The sequence below is a fragment of the Lissotriton vulgaris genome, chromosome 9 (genome assembly GCF_964263255.1).
Source record: "Lissotriton vulgaris chromosome 9, aLisVul1.2, whole genome shotgun sequence".
NCBI lineage: Eukaryota > Metazoa > Chordata > Amphibia > Caudata > Salamandridae > Lissotriton > Lissotriton vulgaris.
In genome coordinates, this window is record NC_141697.1 from 809167170 (window position 1) to 809185812 (window position 18643).

Genomic DNA, 18643 nt, shown 5'->3' on the forward strand with positions numbered 1-18643 from the left:
AATACCTGAGTAACATCTGGTGAAAACTCACATCCTTAGAACAAGTTAAAATCCTGTCCGAGTAATAGGCATCTCTATCACATGGTCCCAGGCCATAAACTCACTCAGACTATAAATCAATACATCCAGAAAGAAAAGCAGATGTCTGGCAGGTACCAATACCGGCAAAATAATCATCAAACTCACCAATTATCCCATCATGGCCACTGCAGTGTACTCCCTCACCTAACAGGTAGGTAGCCATCTTGCTTGTGATGTTTTTCCATCTTGCTCGGGAGGCCTGTTTGGGGGTGGGAGGCCTGTACAACAACTCCCACCATACCCCCTGTACCACATCCTACGAAGATGGATCCCTACCCCAACACCACCCAGAAGCAAGTGTCAGCCATTGCACGGTTCCCCCTCACCTAACAGGTAGGTAGCCATCTTGCTTGTGATATCTGTCTGTGGGAGCAAGGCCTGTACTACTACTCCCACCATGCCCCCTGGCCCATACGCCAGCTGCATGGAACACTCCCTCCCACCCAGGAGCATGTGTCAGGCATTGCAGTGTACTTCCTCACCTAACAGGTAGGTAGCCATCTTTACTCTTCTTGATGTGTGTGTGTGTGAGACCTGCATCCCTACACACAGCAACAATTGCATGCAATGCATTGACACCAGACATGGATGAGTAAATGATGTTCCTGTGCACCATGAAATTACACAGAGTATTGCAATGAATAATACTAGTGGAGATTTCACAATTGTGTAGTGTACAGACAGTCGATGACACGCAGATGACACAATACTTGCACAGTGCCCAACACTGACCTTTACCCATCTAATCCACAGGTGATGAAGAACTCACTGCTGAGGACCACAACAACGAACAGCAGAGCCAGTCTTCACCCCCGGTATATGGACTCTCGGATGTTGACTCCCAGGACAGTTTGGACGATGAGCTTCATCTGGTGAGCCACAGACCAACAGGTCCCAAGACCCCATCCTTCCCACCACCACGTCCGCTGCAACAACAACAGCACAGCAGACCCCTGCAGTCACGGCGTCTGCCTCCACCGCTGTCACCACCGCCACCACCACCACCACCAGTACCACCAGTACCACCTGCAGCACCCTCCCTATCCCAGGGGATGACCAGGCCACACCAACAACTGTGGAGGGCAGGGAGAGTGTGCGTGGATGAGGCAACAGGTCAGTGGCAGCAGCACAGGTGGGAGGGCCAGGGTTACCACCAGACCTCGGGAGGAGGGGACACCATCCCTGGATCACTTCACCAGAGTTGTGGAGGCCTACCAACAGGTCCAGGGACAAAGTGGCCGGTCTGATGAACTATTACGGGAGCTCATCCTGCTGATGAGGTCCATCGACAACCGCCTTGGACAGATGGTGGACCTCATGGGCCAGCAAGTGGCGTTACTGAGGGACAGGCCAGCGTCCCAAACAACACCTCTGCCCCCATCTGTTGTGCTACAGGATGACAGTGCACCATCCTCCCCTGCAGCCACAGAGAGGGATGAGTCTGGAGTTCTGGACTTTTTGGTTCCGTCCAGAGGTGTCAGGGAACAACACCCGAAGACCCCGGAGTTCCACCTGTCTTGGTGCACAAATAAACAGAAACACGGGCTTCTCGATGGTGGCGTCAAAGACCAAAGGTTTATTACTGCAGGGACTCAGAAGTCACAGAAACTACGCATGGGCAGTGTCTAGGAGCCTGTTCGATTTGTACAAAGAGGGTTGCTCCTTATATACTGAAAATTGGGCTTCAGGCAAATTCTTCACATGTTAGTACATTCCCAAACCTTTGTGTCCTAAACAATAAATATTTGGCGTTGCACAGGAATCGTCGACAATATCTGATGTCAAAACATTACGAACGAGGGGTTCCCACTTTTCCATCATAATCGCATGTCAGCTTTTCATTCAAGACCCGGACCGCCTCATCGTAAATTTCGTTACCTCCCCCTAATAAAGGCCCAGAAGGAAAGGAGCAGAGCCAGGTGCAGAAGATAGAAAAGCAGGATAGGGGATGTTTGTGGGTTGTAAATGGGCAAGGCTACCGGCTTCGGCCGCCTAATCGTGATCAGGTCAACGACCACAAGAACCAGTATAGCAGGACTGGCCTCGGGCAGAGGAGGCAGCCTTTGTCGAGTCATGCAGCTACAGCGTGTTCTGTTCCAAGGTGCACGTGTCACTAAAGAGGTGAATCGCCGGCTAAGGTTACGTGTCCTAAATTGAAATGAAGTGATCAGAGGTTATTGCGTATGTGAGGGCAAGAAACACAAAATGGCTGCCATGATCTAAGATGGATGCCATGGGTAGATCAGAAATGTGTTTGTAACAGGAGTACTCTTGCTCGTAGCATAGCGAAAACACCAGGATATGCTAAATGGATCATTTGCGGTTCGCTGATACCAATATTATGTATTTCCGACAATATTGAAAACACGGGTTCAAATTGTCACGGAACCTCAGACCCTCCTTTTGCCCTTACATAGGCAATTACTCAATCTATGTCAGAGTCTAATTCTATGCTCATCAGGTCAGTGACATGTTGTTGTATCATCATCCTTTCTCGCGCCTTTTCTCCAAACGCAGGTGGTTTCCTAAAACAAGTTGCAGCACAAAGACTACACAGAGCAGGACCACACTGGATAATCAGGCAGCATGAGAATAGGAATACTAAGATGACACCCATGACCATCAGAACCTTCCATCCCCACGCTGATATCAGAGTCCAAAACCACTCCATGAAGGACCAGTTTCCCTTGTCTACGTGTATAGAGTCGGAAATCTTGTGTAGCTTAGAGATCGCCTCATAGACTGTTGGAGCATTATTGGGAATAAAGACACAGCAGCTCGATTGGATCATTCTGCATACCCCACCTCGATCTGCAAGTATTACGTCTAGAACCATACGGTTCTGTAACGTCATGAGTCTATCCGCCTGAAGCTCAGCTGTCAAATTGCTAAGGGCACCAGCAGTTTCGGTGATAGTAGATTCAACTACCCGTGTTAGCTGACGTATGTTTCTACTATTGGCCATAGGCCCCCAGAACGGAAGGAAGCCTTTGAAGAAGTCTCCAGCTTCCTGACCAGCGGTGTCTTCCTTACTGAAAACACCTCTTGCTACTCTGGTTTTGTGGTAGTCAGAAGAAGCAGTGTATGTCGGAGGCAACAGTCGAGCAATATAACATGAACCTGAAAAGTCAGCAGGCAACCATGTATACGCTCTGTCTTGACAGATGAAGTAGGTACCCATAGCAGTAAGAAAAGCAGGGGAAGAGTTAGACGGAAACACGTAAGTTTCTACGCACTCACTCCTCCCTAGCTGAGCTCTCGGATTTCTCCCATTTCCTTGCAAACAGACCTGACCTCGGTGAGGTACGACCCAGATTGGAGTTGAGCTTTTACGCTTGCTTTCTCCCAAACTAAGACGATACTCTGAAGAATTCCAACTCAAATATACTCGCAATTCGTCTCTAGGGTAAGATGGAGTATTATTGACGTCCTTGATCATGTCAATAATTCCCTGGACTAAAGCTTTGTTGGCAGAGTTATATTTAGTGGAACGTGGTGGACGCGGAGGATAGGTTTCAAGGGCATAAGCAAAGATGGTTTGAAGGGCCTGAAATGATCCATTATAGCTAAAAGGCAAAACCAGATAGGGAATGCCTTTATCCATAGTGTGGGGTATCAAGCCACACACCCAGCAGTCTGTAGTGTTAACTACTAGTTGGTGTTGGTGCAAGAGCTGTACAAAAGTGTTATTGATAAATTCTGAGCGTCGAGCTTGCTCATGTTCAGGAAACGAGTGAAAAGAGTGTATAGAAGAAACAGTGGAAGTAGCAGGATCAAGGGGAGGTACTGTAGTTACTGGTACAAATATTAAATTTATACCAAAAACGATTCCACCCACCAACGTTATCAAAACAATTAAAAATGTAATAGCACATTGCATCAGAAAACATTTACTATGAAGTATTCTGTAAAGTCTGTTTCTGCGAACATAAATCACATTTTCTCGTTGCAGCGCAGGAAGCTCCATCTTCTACAATCCGCTCGCGACCACTGATGATGTGTACGTAGATGAAAATGCCTCTATCAGCCCTGGGAGTTCCCAGAACCAACAGAAAGATCGACCTTGTGTCTGAACCCCGCAGATTCAACTAGGCACACAGCCACGACCCTACGGCTACCCAGACGGCAAGGCAATTTTAAAAACAATAAAACAATAGCAAACTTCCTGGCTGAAGGCAAAAGTTCAAGATTTCAAATATCACAATAGGCAGTTTCCTGCTTTATTTGTCCATATTACGAGATCGTAAGTTGTATCTTAGTTTTGCAGGAATCGCTTGATCAGGAAACAGTGTGTTGTCAGTAGAGTTTGCAATGTTCAAGTTCGCAGATGGCAAAGTTTCTTCTGATGCAGAGGGCAAGTGTTCAGGAGTCAAAGAAGTAGTAGTTTCAGGAGGAGAGTCAGAGTTCGGAGTGTCAGTTATCAATTCGGCATCGCTGAAAGGGATGAACTTGGGCGTTTGCTCAAATTCAGAGGCACCAATTCCCTTCTTCACCCAGTTGTCGTAAGGAAGTGGTAGGGGCACACGTTTGACATGGGATGCATGTATCCAGTGCTTGCGACCAGCCACACGAACAGCAGTTCTCGTTACTAACAACACCTGGAAAGGGCCAACAAATTTGGGCTGAAGGTTCTTCGTCCTCGTAAAATTTCGTACCACAACGTGGTCGCCGGGTTTCAGCTGATGACCTGGACTCTCCGGAGGCTTTGGCAATGCATCGAAAACCTGTTGGTGAATAAGACTCAATTTAGCAGTCAAGTCGTAAAGGTAGTCAATTAACATTGGATATTCTAGAGAACAAAACTCCTTTGGCCTTGGCACTCCCCAAACATTCGCAGGGCGGCCAAAGACAATTTCGTATGGACTAAGCCCTACTCTAGAATGCACAGTTGCTCTTGTGGATAACAAAGCCAAGGGTAGTGCGTCTGGCCAGGATAAACCCGTGGATGCCTGTATTTTAGCAAGTTTTAGTTTGAGGGTGCCATTGTAACCCTCAACTAAACCAGCAGACTGGGGATGATTAGCACTGTGAAATTTTTGCCTAATACCTAAACCGGCACACACACTCTGCATAACTTTCCCTATAAACTCACTTCCGTTATCTGACCATACAATCCGTGGCATTCCAAACCTAGGGAAATATTCTTTGAGAAGAATTTTGGCAGTTGATAGGGCAGTATTGTCCTTTAGTGGATATGCTTCGATCCATCTGGAGAAAGCACAAACTACCACCAGGACGTATTTTAAGTTATTGCACCGATCCATGTGAATGAAGTCTAACTGAATCACTTCAAAGGGGCAAGAAGGTGGAGCGAAGTGACCAGCAGGAGTAGGAGTTCCCTTGCCAGGATTATGCATCAGGCATACCATACAATTTTTCACCACTCTCTCTGCACATTTACTAATCCCATCATTCTTCCAAACTGGAGCCAACATTTTACAGATTCCTTTAGAACTTATGTGCGCTACTCCATGTGCCATTGTCACCACTGCAAGCACATACGCATCAGGCAACATCCAACGCTGTTGTTCCGACAAGTCAATCCAACACCCACTCGAATCCAACTTGCCCATACTTTCTCTCCATGCACGTTTCTCCTCCTCAGTTGCCTCTTTCTGAATCTCTTTCACACTTTCCACTGTATCCTCACACATTCCAGACTCAGAAATCCATCTTGCAGATGTTGCAACATACATTCTACTCATCTTATTTCTAGCTGTCTGTTTGGCAGTCTCATCAGCAAAAGCATTCCCACGACCAACATCATCCGTGATTGCTTTATGTGCACTGCATTTCACAATCGCCACTTCAGTCGGCAAGGTTAGAGATTCCAACAAGTCGTTAACTAGCTGACCATGTTGAATCTTAGTCCCATGGGACGTAATGAAACCTCTTTCTTTCCACAAACGGCCAAAATTATGGGCCACGCCAAACGCGTACTGACTATCTGTGAACACATTCACTCTCTTTCCCTTGGCTAGAACACACGCTCTTGTTAGAGCGATTAATTCTGCAGCTTGGGCAGAATTCTGGCTCAGTCTTGCAGTCTCCACAATCGTCCTCAAAGTCGTTACTGCATAGGCAGCAGTCACATCACCATTCTCCAATTTAAAACATGACCCATCAACATACAACGTGCCATCTGGATCTAACAATGGGGTGTCTTTTAAATCAACTCGTCCTTTTGTCTCCTCCTCCGTTCTGAAACAACAATCATGAGGTTCGGAATCACTCGACTCTTGATTAGCCGGCAACAGCGTTGCTGGATTCAATACATTGCATCTTTTGATCTGAATATGACTCGCTAGTAATGTCAGCTCGTAACCAGATAATCTCGCACTGGTAAGGTGTTGTGTCTTGGTTCGGTTCATGAGTGTATCCACAGCATGAGGAACCATGACCACTAGCATGTTGTTCATCACCAAATGTCAGGATTGAAGGTAGCGCAAGAGTACGCAAGCGCCACTAACCTTCTACTGATGGCCCGCAGAGACGATAGACGATAGTCCTTCCGACTCCGCTCCGCACAAACCGCCACAATGGAATAAACCCACTGTTTGGACCTGTACGAATAGGGGCCGGGAGGTAGATTGGCATCGGGGAATGGCACGTCAGGTATCGTCTGGTCTGTTACCATGAGGTGACTGGTACCGGGACTCAGTTTCTCCACCCCATGTATCCTTAAAGGAATCCTCAAAATACAGAACCCAACATATAGGTGACCAGAAGTACAGAGGAGTTAACGTCACTCTGCTGTTACTTAGTTAGTAATCTCAAATAAGCCTTTGAATTTACACACTAACAAAAACGTGGAACCTCCACGTAATAAACCCACGGTATCTTGGTGGTTACGATTAGAACATTTACCAAACTGTGTCAGTGTAGCCACTGACAACAGGCACCAAGTTTTTCCCCGGAATGTAAACAAGAAATGGCGGCTGAAAAGACGCCGATTGTAATAGTAACAAGACACAACAATTAAAGAGGAGGCGAGCCCGCTTCCTCTTGGTACTTGCACGACTGGAATGGTTACAGGACCAACGGTTCTCCACCAGAAATCTGACCACGCTGGCTGTTGATCGGCGTCGGGCAATCTACGGAATCTGACCACGCTGGCTGTTGCTCGGCGTCGTGCAGACTAGTAAATCTGGCCACGCAGGCTTTTGATCGGCGATGTTTCTCCGGAATCTTGACTTGAAGCAAGGAAGGCTCATCCACAATGAGCGAATACGGAATCCGATTGACAAGCCCCGTTACGTTCCGGAGATGGCGCTTATATCACGTCCTCCCACTGAGCCAACCCCCAGCGCCGGATGGCCTTCTGGGACTTGTAGTTTTTCCGCCATGGACAGGATATTCGAAATCCTCTACCTTGTGCCTTGCTGATGGTAGCGATCGCTACAGAACCCCCTCTCGTGGACCGCCGTCCCGGCGGACGTCCCGGCTTCCCCGGAAACCTTTCATGGAATTGTTCCACCAAGTCGGGACAATGCAGATGGTCCAAGGGTTCCCAGGTCCGATCCTCGGGACCAAACCCTTTCCAATCCACCAAGTACTGGATGCGACCTCGTACCAAACGGGAGTCCAGAACAGAACTCACCTCATACTCCTCGTGGCCCTCGACTTCCACCGGATGGGGACGATCAGGCAATCTCACGCTCGGGAGGCACGGACGCAGGAGTGACACATGAAAGACAGGATGTATAGTCCATGACACAGGCAATGAGAGCTTCATGGCCACAGCGTTAATCCTCTCGCAGATGCCATAGGGACCCACATACTTCGGTTTCAGTTTCGTCAGACCTTTGATATGTAGATTACGCGTAGAAAGCCATACCTTGTCCCCTACCTTATATTCAGGCTCAGGAGTACGTCTCCTATCCGCATATGTTTTCTGGGAATCTTGAGCATGTTCGAGATTATTCCGGGCCTCAATCAGTATAGCTCGAAGATGAGCATGGTGTTCATGTATGGCAGGAACCATAGATTCAGCAGGCCATTCAAACGGGAGCATGTTAGGATGGAATCCATAGAGGCAAAAGAAGGGGGAACATCCCAAGGTAGTATGTACCGCGTTATTGTAAGCGAACTCTGCCAACCATAAGAGTGCAGTCCAATCGCAGGCGTTCTGTAGAGAGAAACACCGCAGGTATTGCTCCAACGTCTGATTTAGACGTTCCGTTTTTCCATCTGTTTGCGGATGGAAGCTCGTCGAGAGTCGCGCATCAATCTGTAATATGGCACAGAGAGCCTTCCAGAAACGGGAAGTGAATTGTGTCCCCCTATCAGTGATCAGCACTTTCGGTAATCCATGAGGACGGACGATGTGTTGGAGGAAGACTTTGGCTAATTCACTGGAGGAAGGTAGGCCTGGCAAGGGAATGAAATGTCCCATTTTCGTGAGATGATCCACCACTACCAGGATCACAGTTTGTTTTTCACACGGGGGCATCTCGACGATAAAGTCCATGGACAAGGTGTGCCAAGGTTTGGGTGGAATGGGCAACGGTTGTAGCAGTCCTGGAGGTTTGATGTGACTGGCTTTCCCCTGTGCACAGATAGCACAGTTCTGCACGTATTCCTTGGTATCCTTTCTGACCCCAGGCCACCAGAAAGAACGTTCCACAATGGCGATAGTCTTAAAGATGCCCATGTGTCCCCCTAAAGCAGAATCGTGAGACCATTCCATGACTTTGCGTTGTAATGCAGGGTTGGGGATATATAAGGCATGGAAATGATAGGCCAAGTGATCTTTCTCACATCGATGTTCGGGCTCTTTCTGTACCCAGTCAGCAATATCGAAGTTCGTTAGGGCAACCCGAACGTCGTCCAGGAAATCTTCGGAGGTGATCAAGGCGATAGCTCTATCCGTGGAATCAGCTCCTGGCAAGATAAAAGGGGGTTCCGTACAGGTAGTAGTTTCTTCTTCACCCAACCTGGATAGCGCATCGGCTTTCCCGTTGCGAGTTCCTGGTCTATATTTGATCACAAAATCAAAGTCAGAAAAGAAGAGGGTCCACCTCAATTGTCGAGGAGTCAAGGCCTTCGCCGTCTTTAGGAACAGGAGATTGCGGTGGTCTGTGATGATTTCCACCGTATGCAACGCTCCCAAAAGGTAATGCCTCCATTCTTCGCATGCTCTTTTGATGGCCAAAAGCTCTTTGTCGGTGATTGAGTAGTTGATTTCACACGGAGAGAGTTTCTTGGAGTAGTAAGCCACTGGGTGGAGTTGACCAGAGGTAGGATGGCGTTGAGAAAGGACTCCCCCTAGAGCAAACTGAGAAGCATCAGTTTCCAGGACAAACGGAATCGTGGGGTCTGGATGTCGAAGGATGGGGGCCTGCGTGAACTTCTCTTTGAGGAGTTGGAAGGAGGAATCGGCGTCCACTCCCCATTTGAAGGGAACATTCTTTCGCAAGAGGGCTGTGATGGGATGGATGATTCTGGAGAAATCTTGTATGAAACGCCGATAGTAATTGGCAAATCCGAGAAAGCTTTGCACCGATTTAACGTTCCGTGGCGTTTTCCATGTAATGATGGCATCCACCTTACTCATGTCCATACGAAATCCGTGAGCGTCAATCACGTACCCCAAGAAGGCAACTTGCTGGACATGGAAAAGGCATTTCTCGAGTTTGGCGTACAGGGAGTTCTGCTGTAGCCTTTCCAGTACGATTTTCACATGGGAGATGTGATCGGCTAGAGACACGGAATAGATCAAAATGTCATCAATATAGACCACACAAAATGTCTCCAAGCACCCCCTCAACACTTCATCCATGAAAAACTGGAAGGCGGCGGGGGCATTGCAGAGGCCAAAGGGCATCACGCGGTATTCGTAGAGACCGAACTTTGTTCGGAACGCAGTTTTCCACTCGTCGCCTTTCATCACACGGACTAGATGATAAGCCCCACGGAGATCAAGTTTTGTAAAGTACCGCGCCCCTTTCAGCTGATCCATCAATACCGGAATGAGGGGGAGAGGATAGCGATTCTTTATGGTCACCCTGTTAATGGCGCGGTAGTCTATACATGGTCTTAATTCTTCGCAATCCTTCTTTGGTATGAAGAATATGGGTGACGAGGCCGGGGAAGTAGAGTGTCTGATGAACCCAGATGCGATATTGTCCTCCAGATAGGTTCTGAGGTACAACGTTTCTTTTTCTGTTAGAGCATACACCCTACTACAGGGGATATCAGCGCCTGGAACGAGATCAATCCGACAATCGTAGGTACGATGTGGAGGTAAGGAGGAAGCGGTCTGTTTATCGAACAAGGCCTGAAAGGATATGTACTCTTCAGGAAGAGTGCTGGCACAACAATAAGCATCCACCACACATTCATGAGCCAAGAAGGTTGCGATCGAAGGAACAAGGGGAAAATCGTGATGCATTCCTTCTCGACAATGTTCCTTACAATATTCAGAGGTCATGCTCACAGTACGGGAAGCCCAACTCACCACCGGATCATGTAGTGTCAACCAGGGCATGCCTAAAATGAGCCGGAACTGAGGGGCATCGATCAAGTCAAACTGTATATATTCACAGTGATCCTCCCCAAACCTCATTACGAGGGCCAACGTATGGTAAGTTACTGGGCCTGACGTTAGTATGGTACCATCCACAGTTTTAACCGTTTCAGGTATAGCTTTCTTCTCACATGGAATACCCATACGAAAGGCATAGGTCTGGTCTATGTAATTACCTGTCGCACCCGAATCTAACAAGGCATCTACCTGTACAGGTTTTTGGTTGGCAACCCATAGAGCGACGTTTACATTCATATGGGCGACTGCAGGGTGTAAGGTATTAGCTACAAAAGGAGAGACCGGATCATGCGGTCGTCTCAAACCAGAGGTCTCTACCTGATTTAAGACCGACAGTTTTCCGCCGGTTCATCAGAACTAAGAACTGCCTGCCCTCGGGGAAGGGGATTTTTTCCAGGGACATAATTCCTTGCCCGGCAGTCATTGATGAAATGCCCCCCTTTACCACAGTAGAGACAGAGTTTCAGCCTCCTTCGCCTGTCTCTTTCCTCCCGGGAAAGGGGCCCACGTATTCCCCCTATTTGCATGGGTTCTGGTCCTTCGGGTGTCTTAGCTTTGTCATCTACCCCCTGTCGGGATTTAAATAAAGGATAAGAGGGTCGGTAATCTCCCCCTCTTCTATCTCCCTTTCTTTCCAATAGCCGGTGATCTAGTTGGACAGTCAGGTCTATTAACTCCGCACAGGTAGTTGGTAATTGCACCACCTGAGCCAAGACATCCTTTAGTTCCCCCCGGAGTCCTTGGTAGAACAAGGAGATCCGTTTCTGGGCCGGCCAGTCTGTTTCTACAATGAGACGGTTGAATGTCGTGATGTAAGACAACAGATCTTGGGACCCTTGTCTCAAGGTCATTAATTCATGATCCAAGGACAACATGTGAGACTTCCGATCAAACAATTTCCTGAGTTCGATGCAAAAGGCAGCAAAATCATGTAGAACGGGATTGTCTCTTTCGAGCAAGGGAATAGTCCAGCTGGACGCGTTCCCTCCCATATAGGACATTAGAAAAGCCGTTTTGGATGCTTCGTCCTGGAAGACCATAGGTTTGCATAGAAAATGCAAACGGCATTGATTCAAAAAGGTTTCAAATTTTCTTGGGTCCCCAAAAAACCTTTCGGGTGGAGCCAGGGGTATACCATGATTTTGGATGATATGTACAGTCGGTGTGGCCTCCGCAGAAGTGGAAGGGGCTGTGAGCGAACCCCCTGTTTGGAAGGAAGGGGGAGGCTGCAGAGTGGCCGGCCGAATCAATGGTTTCGCCACCGGCTCTCTCATGGCTAGATCTGATACGTCTTTACGTAGTTCAGATATCTCTTTATATAACGCCTGGTTCTCTAACCGGGAATTCTGGACTTCCTGTTGAAGGCCTGTAAAACTCTCCAACAGGGCGGTAAGAGTGGCATTTGTATCCATCGTCTAGGCAGGGCTGTATTCTTGGGCTTGTCAATCTGTCAGGATTGAAGGTAGCGCAAGAGTACGCAAGCGCCACTAACCTTCTACTGATGGCCCGCAGAGACGATAGACGATAGTCCTTCCGACTCCGCTCCGCACAAACCCCCACAATGGAATAAACCCACTGTTTGGACCTGTACGAATAGGGGCCGGGAGGTAGATTGGCATCGGGGAATGGCACGTCAGGTATCGTCTGGTCTGTTACCATGAGGTGACTGGTACCGGGACTCAGTTTCTCCACCCCATGTATCCTTAAAGGAATCCTCAAAATACAGAACCCAACATATAGGCGACCAGAAGTACAGAGGAGTTAACGTCACTCCGCTGTTACTTAGTTAGTAATCTCAAATAAGCCTTTGAATTTACACACTAACAAAAACGTGGAACCTCCACGTAATAAACCCACGGTATCTTGGTGGTTACGATTAGAACATTTACCAAACTGTGTCAGTAGCCACTGACAACAGGCACCAAGTTTTTTCCCGGAATGTAAACAAGAAATGGCGGCTGAAAAGACGCCGATTGTAATAGTAACAAGACACAACAATTAAAGAGGAGGCGAGCCCGCTTCCTCTTGGTACTTGCACGACTGGAATGGTTACAGGACCAACGGTTCTCCACCAGAAATCTGACCACGCTGGCTGTTGATCGGCGTCGGGCAATCTACGGAATCTGACCACGCTGGCTGTTGCTCGGCGTCGTGCAGACTAGGAAATCTAGCCACGCAGGCTTTTGATCGGCGATGTTTCTCCGGAATCTTGACTTGAAGCAAGGAAGGCTCATCCACAATGAGCGAATACGGAATCCGATTGACAAGCCCCGTTACGTTCCGGAGATGGCGCTTATATCACGTCCTCCCACTGAGCCAACCCCCAGCGCCGGATGGCCTTCTGGGACTTGTAGTTTTTCCGCCATGGACAGGATATTCGAAATCCTCTACCTTGTGCCTTGCTGATGGTAGCGATCGCTACACCAAACCAGCAGATTGTCGAATGGAAGCCGCAGCTGCCGCTGTAGCTCTCAAACAACTAGGTAGCGCTCTAGCTACTGGATCTAATGTTGATGAAAAATACGCACAAGGGCGTTGTTTATCACCAAATTTCTGTGTCAGAACACTCAACGCACAACCTTCTCTCTCGTGAACGTAGAGCGTGAATGGCTTGCTGTAATCGGGTGTACCCAATACAGGAGCTGAACAAAGTGCATTTCGTAACTCAGAAAAACTCTCCTGACTTTCAGCAGACCATGGCACCGGACTCGGAACATTTTTCCCAGTCAAAGCTACCAACGGTTTCGCTAAAAGAGAAAAATTTGGGATCCACTGCCTACAGTAAGAGGTAATACCTAAAAAGGCACGTACTTCTCTCTGTGTGCGAGGAACACTCATCTGCGTAGTTGCTTTTATTCTCTCTGGGGTCAACTTCCTTCCCTCCTTTGACAAGAGATGACCTAGGTAGGTCACTTCTTGGCAGCAATATTGCATTTTCGAAGGTGACACCTTGTGATTCAAATTGGACAAATGATGCAATAACGAAATTGTAGCTGCTTTGCAAGTTTCCTTGTCATCGGCAGCCACCAGAAGGTCATCTACATACTGCACTAAAGCAGAACCTGGAGGAAGTACAAAGGAATCTAACTGACTTTTTAATGCCTGACTGTAAATAGATGGGCTCTCACAATAGCCTTGTGGAGCGCGTTTAAATCTGAAACTTCGACCTCCTAGACAGAAGCCGAAAATATCCCTGCTTTCCTCGGCTATTGGAATGCTGAAAAAGGCACTTTTCAAGTCAATGACTGAAAACCATGTGGCTGTAGCAGGAATCAATGTTAACAAGGCAGTAATATCTGGAACCACAGGAAACTGCGGGACCACAATCTTATTAACCTCTCTGAGATCAATGACAAACCTATATACTGGAGGTTTTGTAGGATCAGTTCGTTTCAAAATCGGTAATACAGGACTGTTACAGACATTTCCTCTAGTTTCTTCAACCACCCCTTTCTTAATCAAATCTTGCACAATCAGTAAAAGTGCACGTTCACCTTCATTAGAGATCTTATATTGAGGAATTCGTGGAAATTTGACATTTGCTTTCAAAGTGACTACATATGGTGGTATTTCTAAAAGGCCTACATCATTAGGACCAGTCACCCAAAGAGTATCAGGGAGTGAACGCAGCTCTGGCGGGAGTGCATCCATTGACAAGTACATCGGGGAGGTGATTCTTTTACCCAACGTAAGCTGTACTCCTTCCGGAGAACAGTACACTGTCGCATATAGGCGTTTTAACAAGTCTAAACCAAGCAGATTTTCATTACATCCTGTCGTCAAAATCAGGGGTGCTTTCAATTGACACGGTCCAATAGAAATAGACAAAGGACCAGATACGGGGTTGTAAACAGGGGCGCCTAAAAAACCTACAGAAACATTTGTTAAGCCGGACAAAGGTGCGCCAGGGAGTTTCGCATGAATGATCGAATTTTTTGCGGCACCAGTATCCAACAGAAACGGTTCGACTACACCTGATGTTGCTACTGCGACATAAGGCCCACTCTGATCCACTGGAACTGATACTACTCCCTCTCTCTGTCCATGGCTGTCCTAGTACTCACTTTGTTGAAATCCCTCATCATTTTCACAATAGTCTTCAACATGATACTGTTGAGATCTATTTTGTTGGGCAGACTGTCCATTTCGCTGATCAAAGTGATTGGAAGGGCGATCATTTGTCTGTGGAGTGAGGTTCCGTGACAATTGTAAGTGGTGCATTGGACTCGCACGAATATAGTCGAGTCTGGTATCTATGAACCGCAAATGACGAGTTTAGTGGGTGTACGCAGTTTCGCTGTGCTAACCTAAACCGTTCGTCTGTTACGTGGGTATTTCTATCTGTACCCACGGGTTCCATCTTAGATACGGCATCCATTTTGTCTCTTGCCCTCAAGTAGCCAGCGAACGGACGTTGTCCGCTTCGCGACTCTGGGACTCCCAAGATATTTGCGGAAGACACATGTTCTTTGTAAGTGTCTTTATGACGAGGGGGATGCTACTGTAAGGCAGATGGCGCCGCTCGAGGCTCATCTTGCCGCACGGACTTATTGTCTCAGCCGTGCATCTCATTAGGCACGTCCCTTAGATGCCTGTATCTCGTGTTTCCCGATATCTCCCCTTTTACACCCTTTCCGATCTCCCCACTGTCTCCGTCTTCCTCTGCACCTGTCCTTGTTCCTATTTCGATCTGTTTTACTGCTGATTGGAATTCGCTAATGGTGGGAAGATGGGTTTTTACAGTTGGGAACCGCCAAATGTTTCCGCACTTATGTTCCGGACTTCATGTGTTTCAAAGTGACCAAAGCGACCCCTCTGGGGGATGATGGTGGGAACCGGGTTGTAAACCTTTGTGTACCATGTTGTCTTATGGGTAAAAACTGTATAAAAGGAGCGATCCACAGAACCAATTTGAAGCAGTCTCCCCGAACTACACTTGATGTACTTCCTGTGATATCTGTGTTCCCTGCAGCAAATAAACCTTGAATCTTTGACGCCGAAGGAAGTGTCCCGTGTCTCTGTGATTCGTACGCCGGATCAGGTTACCCACGAAGGTTTCAGGTGTTGTGCCCTGGCACCGCTGGGTTCTAAATAACCCAGTCCTTCAGTTGGCGCCCAACGTGGGGCTTCATCAGTGGTACCGGTCCAAGCCCGACGATCGTGAGGAACTTCGTGTGAAATCTCCGAGGGAAGGTGCACTCCGCTTCATCAATCCTGTTGTCGAAATAAATGGCCCGAAGACTTTTCCCGCGAAGATTCCCGCCTCCTGACGGCTGCGACGGACTGCTGCCCTGACTGTAGACCTGTTTTGGCGCCTGGCGTAGACCTTGGTAGAGCGAGACGACTGACGGGCCTTCCTGGTGACGCCATCGATCTTTGAGTTAAGTATTTGTGGGTCGCTCCCAGAGTTCTTGGTTGTGGTTACTTAGTGGTTGCATGGTTCCATTGCATTTGTAGTTCTTGGTACTTTGTTGTGTTGTTTGACGACTGCAGCCGCCAAAAACCGAGGGTTTTGTTCTTTGCTGGGACTTGGTAAATCCCGTAACCCTTGAAGTTTGTGAAACTCGGCCAGTGTGCAAGATGCCTGGTCGTAGTACTTTGTTTAGTTGTTTCAGACCTTGTGGTACGGATTCCCGACTGGAGGACTCGTGTCCGAAACCTCCAGTTGGAACTCCTACTTATGAACTGTACAGTAAACATGGGCTAGGCACAATTACCTTTAACGATTATTGGATTAAATACACAAAGAAGGACGGCGACCTTCGTTGGCCACCACATGGTAGCTTCGAGGCCCCGATCTTAGATAATCTAGAGGTTAAATTGTTCGCGAAAAAGTCACGGCCGGCCATGTTTGATGCCTTTCGGTTGTGGCGTAAAGAAGCCCGACAGAAAGAAATCAGACAGACTAAACGAAATCAGCGAGATAGTGCTGGTACTATTGTAAATAAAGCAGAGCAGTTTCAGCATGATAAGGAGGTTAGGGAAAAGGAAGTGTTTGATAGATTACAGCGTATGACCATAGATAAATGCTATCCTACTTTGCCTACGGAGCCGGAAAAGAAGGATGAGTCAGTTGAGGATCCTTTAATGTCCTATCTTATGAAATCACCACCTCCGTACGTGCAGGGTACCACAGCCCCTGTGGTTCCCCCTGTACCTGTTCCTGCACCTATTCTTCCTATGCCTGTTCCTCAACCTGCACCCGTTCTTCCGACTGCTCCTGCTCCTTCGTCTGTTTCTATTCCTACTGCTCCTCCGCTTCCACATACTCCTGCTCACGCTACTGCTCCTGCTTTGTTAACCCCTGCTGTTGTTTCTGTTTCTACTCCTTCACTTGTTAGTCCTGTGTCCTATACTTCTCCCTCTACTCGTAGTCGTAATTCTCCTCTTGCGGCTAGCTTCTTTCAGTCGCTCGGACCTGTTCTTGGGTCCGCTGGTTCAGATGGTCCTCAGAGACGTAGTCAGCTTCCTGGTAATAGGGAACGTGCTTCGCTATATAATATGGCGATGAGTTGGATGACGCACCCCCTTAGAAATCCACCGCGTGTTGTACTCGACACGTTTTGTCAGTTCAATATACCAACCCAAAGATTTGTGTTCGAGGAAATGTGTAAGGTCCTTCGTGATCAGATATCGGCCGATGCACCTGACGAGGTGCTGACGGCTTTGTCTGATCTACAGCTTCAGTTCTCGACTGGACTGATAGTGGATACTAATGTTCGACGTGCTGTTGAACGGTTGCTATCTTTTCGTCCCACTCCTATACCTCAAGCCTTGTTTGTCGAGGACATTGAAAGACTGCCTGACGAGTCTGGTCAATTTCCTATGCGAGAAGTCCCACCGGTTTGGATACCAGCTAATCCTAATGCTGCTCCTCCGGTATTGGCGCACTTCCAGAGAGTATGGATACATCTCCCATGGAAACGCTCGGAAGTATTGCAGGTGAAGCAATCTTTGCCTGACCCACGCAAAAATCCTACAGGGTATTACAAGGAATTATCGCAGCTCGTAGATGCTACGGTAATGAATCTTGCCGATATCGATATGTTGTTCGGCAATGTCGTACCGCAACCGGTATGGGCTAAGATTCGACATGAAAACCATCCGAATGAATTAGGTGGTGCTTGGGCTGCCATTGTAGCGGCAGACGCTGGACAAGCGGCTGCTACTAAACCCAACCAGCTGATTATCGACCTTCCTCAAAGAATTATAACATTAATGAAAACTCTTATGCCAGCTATGAGAGTAAATTGGGATAAATTGTCCGCTTGTAAGCAAAAGAAGGACGAGAGTGTTTCCGACTTCTTTACAAGGTTCGAGGAGGCATTCATCGACCATAGTGGCCAGGATATGAGCACTGAGGGTGGTCAAAGGTTGTTCGTGGATAAATTTGTTTCGAACTTATTGCCCGATTTGAGCAATAAATTGAAGAATTCAGAGAGCGCATGGGCCGTTTCTACCTCAGCTCAGATATTGGCTACGGCACAATATTATGAGAATAGAGAGAAAGAGGAGAGCGACCGTGCTGATAAAAAGACGAAAGAGCTAAAAACTAAAGTGCTGCTTCAGCAAGCGTATCCCCCACGTTCAAATCAGACTAATTCGCAACAAAATAGATCACAGCCGCAATCGAACCGATCTCAAACTCGTAATGACTCCTCTTCCCAAAGATCTTCGTTGGGGTACAATCAATGTGCTTATTGTAGACAAGAGGGTCACATTAAATTCAATTGTCCTGTTCTAAACGAACGTAATAGTGGGAACTCATCGAGAGGTGGTCGTGGTGGTTCGCAGCAGGCATCACGTGGTAGAGGTCGTGGTGCTCAGACCGATCGCTCAGATAACTCATCAAATTCCGATAATTGTTTCGACCAACGTGGATCGTCGCAAGGGCGATCTGCGCAGTACAATGTAGACGATTATTACGTCGATCAGGGAACTGACGACAGTAATTACTAGGACAGCCAAAGACAAGGAGAGGGAGTGGTATCAGTTCCGGTTGATCAGAGAGGGCCT